Genomic DNA, 8,936 nt, shown 5'->3' with positions numbered 1-8,936 from the left:
CCAAAACATTAGGAGTGGCTTTCTTCTTTGTTATTATTAATATTCTTTCACTACTACATCCCTCAATACATGCCTCCAATAAAGAGGATAATGAAGCCCTATCTTCAGCAATTTATTTGGCAATCTAGGAGGCACTGGAAATAGGCAAATGACAATCAGATTCCATAGATTTTACTTGCATGCACTTCACAGGCTTTAATGGAAGAGTTAGTGATGCTGAATGTGGTTCTGGAGCAGTTTACTTGGTTAGCCAGCTCTCCCTCAGCTACAGAAAGAGTTCTTGCCCAGAAAGCCACTGTGTTTGCAAGGGCTGAAGGAATGTGCAAAAAAAAAAAAAAAAAAAAAAGCATAAAATGAAGACCCTGTCTTTAACAGGCCTCAATTGAGATTAAGAAAGTGTCAAACCGAGTTAGACCCATTCCTGCTGTCCTTGTAAGTAAAGAAATATTTTCACTGCAAGCTGGCCCACACTGAGACCGTCTCCACTCAATACAGTATCCTGTTTGGAGGCAGAGGGCAGGTAAATTAAACTGTCTCTGCAGGGTGTGGAAAGATTAGTGGTGACAGACCCTGCGGCTCCCATTGCGTGACACCTTTGTGGCGTCACAAGGCATAGAAAGCAACAAAAATCAACCTTGGATTGTTCCCACACTGCAGGATCTTCCCTCCCACAACACCCCACCCCCCCACCACCCCCCCAAAAAAAAAATAATGTTATACTGTGTTGCCTGTATTTCTCTGGTCAAAAATGCTTCTTTGCCAAACCATTTAAGGAGTGTGTTCTGGAAAACCCTAGGCATTTCTTCCATACTACCTCAGCTTTCATAGAATTCCTTCCAAGCAATGAAGAACAGATTTTTTTCCTGGCTCACTTAATTGCATCCGGATGATTCCTAGAAAGTGTAAAAAGAAGAGTCTCTGTCCCCAGCCAACCTCAAAGGACCACCTGGCCAGGGCAACTGTTCAGTGGGTAAGATTGCCTGCTTGGTTCTGCCAAGCTCCTGTTACCATCAACCCCTACAAATAACTGGGTGGCAAGGCCGGTGCAAAAGTCCAGGGAAAGTTTTCAGTCCAGAGTGAGATTTTTACCATGTTCTCACACAGTGTGACCTTACAGTTTGCTTTCTTCTCCCTCCTGCTGGACTTTGAGTCTATGTTTTGCATGCTGGGGGCAGGCACTAGGGTTTCTATTTTGTATGCCACTGGCCAAATGTTTAAGACAACAAATTGGCACACTTAACGGCTTTTTTCCAGGCTCTTGTATGTCAAGAGATACAAAGCATGAGCAACCACAAACAGCTGCACTCCCATCCTACTCCACAGATACCAAAAAAATGCAGAACCTGCAACTTAGCAAATGGATATAGGCCAGGGTGTTGGATGAAGAAACTTAATCCTTCTTCAATCTGTGAGATAGTTGAATACAATAAAACGGGAAGAAGATTTTGCTGCATAGCTGGGTGAAATTAAACTTGAGGAAAATAAGTGTTTATCTCCAACTTAATTTTTCAGATCTCCTACATTCTCCTAATTAAACATATATTTTACGATAACTCACTAATTATATTTTTAAGTCTGGCAGATGAGAGTACACAAGAAACTTCCATGTGTACTCATCACTCGAACAATTCAGATTTAACCTAATTTCAGACTGATATTATTACCATTTGCTTCCTTGCTTTTGCAGGTTTTGATTGATGACAGAACAGCTCCTACACCCCCATGGTTTTCAAGTTTCTCTTACAGCCTGTTGTGTGAAAGTTCAGCCGCTAAATTATTTGCCTGATTTTCTTTCTCCCTTCCTTTATTAATTTGCTACAAACCCCTCAAAATTAGTCCAAATTTATCCTCATGAAATCTGATAATTTGGTCTTAAATCATAAGCATCTCAGTATTTTGTCATTCTCAATGCATTTGCTAATTACTGTTCTTAGCAATGAGACTACAGTAACTGGCTGGTATTTCTTTAGCATTAGTTCAGTGTTAGAAATATTTGTTCTCCAGGATAATGCAAAAATAAAATATCTATAACTTACCTGGTATTTCCAGGGCTAGAGTTGGGGTCAGGGTTAACGTTTCATCTCAGTGGGGCATAATAAATGTGAGATGATCACTTGTAGATATCTATTTACAACTCAGCTGTTGCACTCTTTATCACTCCTGGAAGAGAACCATCCAGTCCTCATGGTCACTGTAAACGTCTACCATGTCAAGTCCTTCTGTCGCTTATTCTAAGGCCTTCGTAGTTGTGTTCTACTTTTGTTACCTGTGATGAGGGATGTCCAAGTTCAGTAAATATTTAAATATTGCCACTAATCCACAGTCATTCACAGCAGTCAGAGGTAGTAACCTATGTTCTCATTAAGTACAATGGAAGGAAACAGAAGAATTACCTCTCTTACTTGCTTAACTTCCTACAGGCATTCATTTTAGGATAACTCATATTACCTTTGATGGTACATTTCACTGATCACTGATTATAAAAGGAGCCTACAATGACAACTGAAGGCTAAATACTTCGCCTTAAAACATCTAAAAGCAAATAAGGTCTATCTTTGACTTTCAACCCTCACAGGGAATGCACCTGCCAAGAGGTTTTGGACACACACAAGCAAATACACTCCAGCCTTGTCACAGCCAGTGGTGAAAGCTCACTTCCATATTTATTCATAAGGCATTTGTGTAGAAGGGACCTGAAAAAGACACCAGAACACAAGTCATAGTCCATCCACACACCCCCAGAAGAGTACCAGCATAATCAAGGACATACTTAAAGTGTTACAGTTCAGAGCTTATTATAGCTGAAAAGTCAATGAAGTGGGTTTGTTACCCTGACCTATAGGCTGAAGTAGCCCAGCCAAAAGAAGAAATTCTGTTCACCCTGGCAAAGAGAAGCAGCAAGCAGCTGTTGAAATGCTTATAACCTAAATCACCACAGCTATTTGGTCCAATGCAGGTGAGTCAGAGACCTAAAAAAGACCAACACTTCTTGGCACAACTTACAAATTCTCCTTGGAAAGAGAATAAGAAGTGATCCAGTGAACACGGTTCAACAAGGGGTAAAAATGCAGACTCCAACAAAGAAGAGAAAAAACGCATCTTGTAGAACTCTTCAGAATCCTAAATAATAATTATTTTTTTTTTCCAAAAAGGAGGAAATCCTCTCATGTCTTGACAAAGTAGGCAAAAAATACTATTTCTTTAGCAGTAGTACCTACAGGTTGCGGGCAAGACCAAAAGCCTTGGCTGTGTTGGAAAATGGATAGCACCTAGTACCTATCCCAGTAAGCTCTCCTCACCCTCACTCCAGGGAGCTAATTTCAATCCAGAACATGTGTAGATGCATTCATGAAGCATCATCTGTGTCTAGTAAACACAGCCAAGAGATTCAAGTGAGGTGCCAGCAAACACAGTTACAGGAATTTTGGATGAGGGCATGCTGTTGGCAACATATATCCAAATGCCTGGGAAGGAGTGCTCCTGTTCCTGGAGAATGCAGGTTCCCAACTTTGGGTCTGCAAGTTCTTAGCCCTGTTCTTAACTTTGAGCACATCAGCATCTTCCCACCCCACCCTGGAAATCATTTTGGACTCTTGAGGTCATACAGATTCATACATGCAAGCTCTGTCCTGAGAAAGACCCTAAGGTGAAGTGGAAAGAGGCAATGAAACGCATCCCCTCTTGCTTTCGTGTCGATGGTAAACGAAGTTCCCATCTCCCATTTAATTGAAAGTATATTTTTAGCAAACTGTATGAGCACATTCACAGTGACACATGTGTGTGTTGCATGTTGGAAAGAACACATTTTCAGAATTAGAAAGCCGCTATCTGTGTGTGTACATATTCAGTACTTGCAAACCATTTTGTGGTATTCTGCTGAAAGCTCCCAGCAGCATGGGAAGCATTTTAAGTGTGGATGTCCACCCAGCTACAAAGAGGGACCCAGAAGCTCCTTATATTTCTTTATTTCAAGTGGACTCCAGCATTAATATTTTAGTTAACCTCTTGGGCACACTTACTAGTCACAAGCTTCTCCTGTTTCCCTTTTAAAGAAATGAGACCTCACAGTTCAGCTGCTGCAGGACAGAAGTCTCTTAACTGCTACAGATTCTTTAAGTCCCCTGCCTGTGGCTTCAGGCTTGTGAGCATTTGGGAGTTTCATTTCCTCACTTCTGCCACCTGTGGCAAGGCAGACAAAGAATCACAGAGACTTGCAGGCACTCCAGTAATAATTTGTTTATATTTGAACTAAAGGAAATATTGGAAGAACTGTACAAAAGCTAAAAAACAAGTGCAATCCTTCCAATTCAATCTTTTATTTTCTGATGCTGTGGCACACGTTCAAGGATGGATAAAGAAGGGATGAGTAGACACTGTGCGATGAATAAAGGCACCAAATCAGTTCAGAAACACAAAAACTGGACTACTTTCAAAAAAGTCAGGTGCACAGTGAGTGGAAGCTGTTGCAAGTTTCGTGCTTATACAGCATCCAGCAGATGTTGTATATCCATGTCTGAACAACCAGATGTCTTTTCATCAGTATGAAGTGTTCAGCTGACATTAAAGGGACAGACAGATTTAACACTGAGAGCTCAGAAATGTAGGCAGCTTTTGTGAAGTTTGCTATGTCTATGAATTACTGCGCATGCTTCTTTTTTTCTCAAGCAAAGGTATTAATGAACACCTGTCGGGTCTCAGCGGTGCTCAAAGCATGGGCAGAAAAACAGAAATTTAGAAGTTTCCTCTCTTCTTCCCAAAGACAACAGCTTAAGGACATCCTGATCTAAAGATTGCACCCTTACCACCATATGTAACAGCTTCTGCCCTCCATTTGTTTCTTATATTTTCCCTCCATTAGTTTGTCTTCAAACTCCACATTTATTCTCTGCTCTTTTTATTTCTCATCAAATATATCCTTGGCTTCGTTTTCAAAAACTTTCCTAGCATGTTTAAACTATGTTGTTATCCCTCATTCTCTATAAAGATGCTTGATTCCAGCCACCAACTAGCCACCTGTTGCATTTCTCTGTGCATCCCTTTGGTGCTTCCTCCCTTGCACCCATCACATCTGGGAGAAGAATACCATAAACGTTTATACAGTGAATGCATTGTGCTTTTCAAAGCCTTACAGCAAAAATCTTGAAACTCTTATGCTGCAGGCATGCTGAAAGTACTGTCACCCCCATGCTGACCAATAAGGAGTTCTTGATTCTCTGTATTTACCTGACTTGTTTGGATCCACTTGAGCGTTGTCTCATATACTTGGATTGTAAAGTTTTCTGGGACGCTGTTGTTTTCACAAGCTTCAGACAATTCCTAGTGCAATGGGGTCTTGATCAGTGAGTAGTTCTCCTAACTGTGACAGGAATTGCAGACAAGGATTCTGACAAAAGAATAGCAGTTCTTTCTCTTCTTCTGATACTGCAGTGCTTGTATTTAACGAGCATTTTGGCTTATGAGTAGATGGGAAGGATCACTTCTTTAGAACTGTAGGCAAAATCACCTGCAAGATTTGAGCACATTTTGAAACTTGAAGACAAGTTTCAGCCTGAAGTTGATGCCCCGGCTATAAATCTGATTAACAATCACAAGAACTGTGCTGTCAATAATGATTACAGAGGGCGCAGGAGAGAGAAAATCTTTCGTTAGGTGGACAGCAGAGCACAGTGATAGGTTACAAGATCAGAATCACTTCTCCTTCAAGCTTTCTTGCTTAAAAGTGAGAAAAGAAAGGAGATTAACAGCACTGCAACTCGACAGGCTGCTCTGTGTTTGCATGACCAGCAGGCTGTACATCAATCACTTTGCCCATCTGGGGAATGTAAGAGGCTCAGAAGTCCAGGCCCAGAAAATTCATTTTCTGGAGGGACCTAATAATAACTAAAGTAAAGGTGCACTGTTATGTACTGAAGATGATTCTGCAGCACCCAAAATCTAGCACTGACAGCTACTGTTCTTGTGGAGAAACATTTGTGTGGCATGCTGCCAAGGGACAGCGAGTCTTTCAGAGGCAGATTTCTGCCCACAGCAGATGGAAGTAACAGACTTCAGTTGCAAACAGAGCCTAACAACAGCAAGAAAGGACATGACTGTGTAGAAACAGTGGCACAGACAAAGCTGATGATGCTTTTAAGGCAGATGCATACAATGAATACCTTGCGAAGGGAATGTGCAATGAGCAGCGAGGGACCAAAAACCTTCTCATGAAGTGCAAGCCAATTTTCTATGCATATATCCTCCTATGTTAGCCAGAGGTATCTAGTCCTAATATCCACTGTTAGGTATTTGTGTATTCACACATCTTATGTTGAACTGTACGAACATACTGTACTTCCAGACATTCTGTGTACTCATGTTCTACTGTGAAAATCCATTAGTAGTTAAATTCTTGTAAACCTTGTGAAATATAACAAAGAGATTTGTAATGTTGTTAGTAAACTCTGCGAAGAAAGAGGTAAAACTAAGCTCTGATATTGTCATTGTGAGTCTGCTTGGGTTTTGTTTGTTGGGTTTTTTTAACACCTTTTAGGTTGAGTAAGGGTAAGATAAAAGAGAAATACATGAAGTGCCCTTCTCTTCTAAATGAGTGAGCTATAGTTATTAGTGCTGGAGCTATAAAAGTTGGTTTCAGCCTTCCTTATATGGTTCATATATATACTCCAGACATATAAAACACCAGGGTTGTCATGCCATGTCTTTTCAGTTAATAACATTAACTGCAGACATATCTAACTACTCTTTTCAAAGAGCCCTGAGTCCTACAGCTCCTGTTCATAGCCCCACAGCCAAGACTATGCGCATGTTAGTAAGCCTGGCAGAGAGGCTCTGAACAGATGAAGCTCTTGGGCTTCCCTGGAGCAGCTGATGCCATGTTTACATCCTTCATGTGAAACAAGCAAGTATATGAGCAGTTCCTGGGACATTCAAGGAGGCTTGCACCGAAAGATGCATTGCACTCAGCTGTCCCAACCATCTGGTATGTTTCTCTGTGGGCAAACAGGTTTGTAGTTTCCCCCTGCCAGCATAGCCACCAGAGAGATGTGTGTGGTTCCTTTGGCTTCAGGGAACCCTAGGCATCTGGCTATGTGCCAAATAGACTTGCCAAAGTTTAAGAAGCACCTTAGCAGCAGCATGTATGGGTCTTTCACTGACTGACCTGGTAGGTGCCTAATTCAGGATGAGCTCAATAGCTCTCCAGGCCCAAATAAGGACTTGATCTCCATAGCTTGAAATTGAAGTTTAGGTATGTGGTTCACAGGCAGCTACCTACATTTAATAGCTAAATTTAGATGTCTACAATCTGGAGCTGAATTACACTCCATATATCCCGTTACAGCTCATGACCTGGCAAAAGTACTCCCCCAGAAGCATCTTCTGAAATTCTTGGCCTCCTTTATTTGCACTTTTTCCACTACTCTGAAACAGTCCTCACACACCTCCACAATTAGGTCATCTTTGTCCTCTGTCACTTTGACCTCCAATTCTGAGTCTTTTTACTCACACTGAATAGTCAAAGTGCCTTTTTGTAACAGACATGAGACTTCAGAAAAACTGTATCTCCAGACTATTCCCCCTTGAGATGCTCACAGGTTAATGTATTAATAGGTGCCCCTTGCATCTTTCAGATCCTAGAATCACTGAAGAGTAGTTAAGATTAATCTCTTGGCTTGTAAGTAAGTCCGAGAAGCCTTGTGCCCTCAAGAAAATGGCTGTACTAGTGCAATTTAGCTTTATTAAGCTGGACAAAAACCTGGGAGGGAAAAGGACACAGAGACAGGACACCTCTGAACAGGGTCAAGGAAACACATGCACAAACACACACTTGACAGAAGACGTAATAACCTTGGGCATCTGTTAAACCCAATAAACAGTATTTTTTCCATCAAATACTTAGCCTCATAGTATTACTCAGTAACAGTATTGTCTTGAAATAATGCGATGCTTTTAAAGGTGACTGAGTCACTTGTGGAATCACAAAGAAGAGGTCAGCAACCTTAATAAACTCAGCCTAGGAGGGAGGGAACTAGGTCCTCTCTCTGAGAAAGGAAAGACTCGAGGTCTCAGGCTTGACCCACAGGTATCAGAAGGATTGTTAAACCCAAACCTGCAACATTTCTTTTTCCCTCAATTACATGAAAGTGCTTTTGAACCTAACAAAACCAGTGTAGATTAAGACTGTGTGTACACAGCTGTAAATGAAAGGCATCACATTTTATCTCGAAAGAACGGCATTCTGTTTGTTAATTTTCCTAACCAGCGAACTCCTGCCTGCTCTGAAACATCATAAAAGAGCTCTTCCAGAAAAAAAACAAGCGTGATTAATTTTTAATTCCCAATGCTTTCCCTCCCTGTTACACAGTTTCTTTGTACAGAGACAGTTCTGAATGCCTAAGCGGAAGGGGCAGCCTGTTAAATCCTTTTTAGGCTGTTACAACCTTAAAATGTGACACTTCAGCTGCCAGAATAGAGGCAGGACCAGTTACTGGAGGCCTTGGGGAGGTGACTTTTTGCCTATGCAAGGGAAATCTTCCTGCTTCTTGTGACAGATGAACTGATAAGTGGCTGGATGGGGACCGCAAATGACAGCAACGGAAGGTGGATGCTTGCCATGCCAATATATCTCAGAGACCAGATGGAGTTTTTACAGAGTAGAATGCCTATTTTATTACTCCCTAGGAGCGGATCGAGTAAGTTCAGTGATAATCTGGTTTCAGTATAACAGGAGGAAGCCTTCACAGCCACTTTGAAGCACTGCCTTAAAAGACTTTTACAGCAGGTAACTCACCAGTTGACAACTGGGCTGAAGGCAGCTTATGGCCTATTTCTTTGCTCCTCTGCCATCACCTGCAGAAATTGCTCACCTGTAGCACATATAATATATTGTATGGAAATTCACAGCAATCCAGCAGAAGTGTGTGAGGCTCAGCAAAACAAAA

The 8,936-nt window shown here is 41.4% G+C and overlaps 1 long non-coding RNA gene across 1 annotated transcript; it reads right to left on the bottom strand.

The window, feature by feature from the left end:
• Positions 1-719: 719 nt before the first annotated feature.
• Positions 720-5,498, bottom strand: LOC136012704 (uncharacterized). Its single transcript, XR_010611911.1, has 3 exons — positions 5,224-5,498; positions 2,585-2,693; positions 720-2,266 (listed from the first exon to the last, which is right to left on the bottom strand). It is a non-coding gene; the product is annotated as an uncharacterized LOC136012704 (long non-coding RNA).
• Between the last annotated feature and the right edge of the window lie 3,438 nt (positions 5,499-8,936).

Source organism: Lathamus discolor, chromosome 4 (genome assembly GCF_037157495.1).
Source record: "Lathamus discolor isolate bLatDis1 chromosome 4, bLatDis1.hap1, whole genome shotgun sequence".
Lineage (NCBI taxonomy): Eukaryota > Metazoa > Chordata > Aves > Psittaciformes > Psittacidae > Lathamus > Lathamus discolor.
Note: the sequence above shows the minus strand (reverse complement) of the source record. Positions and strands in the feature narration are given on the sequence as shown.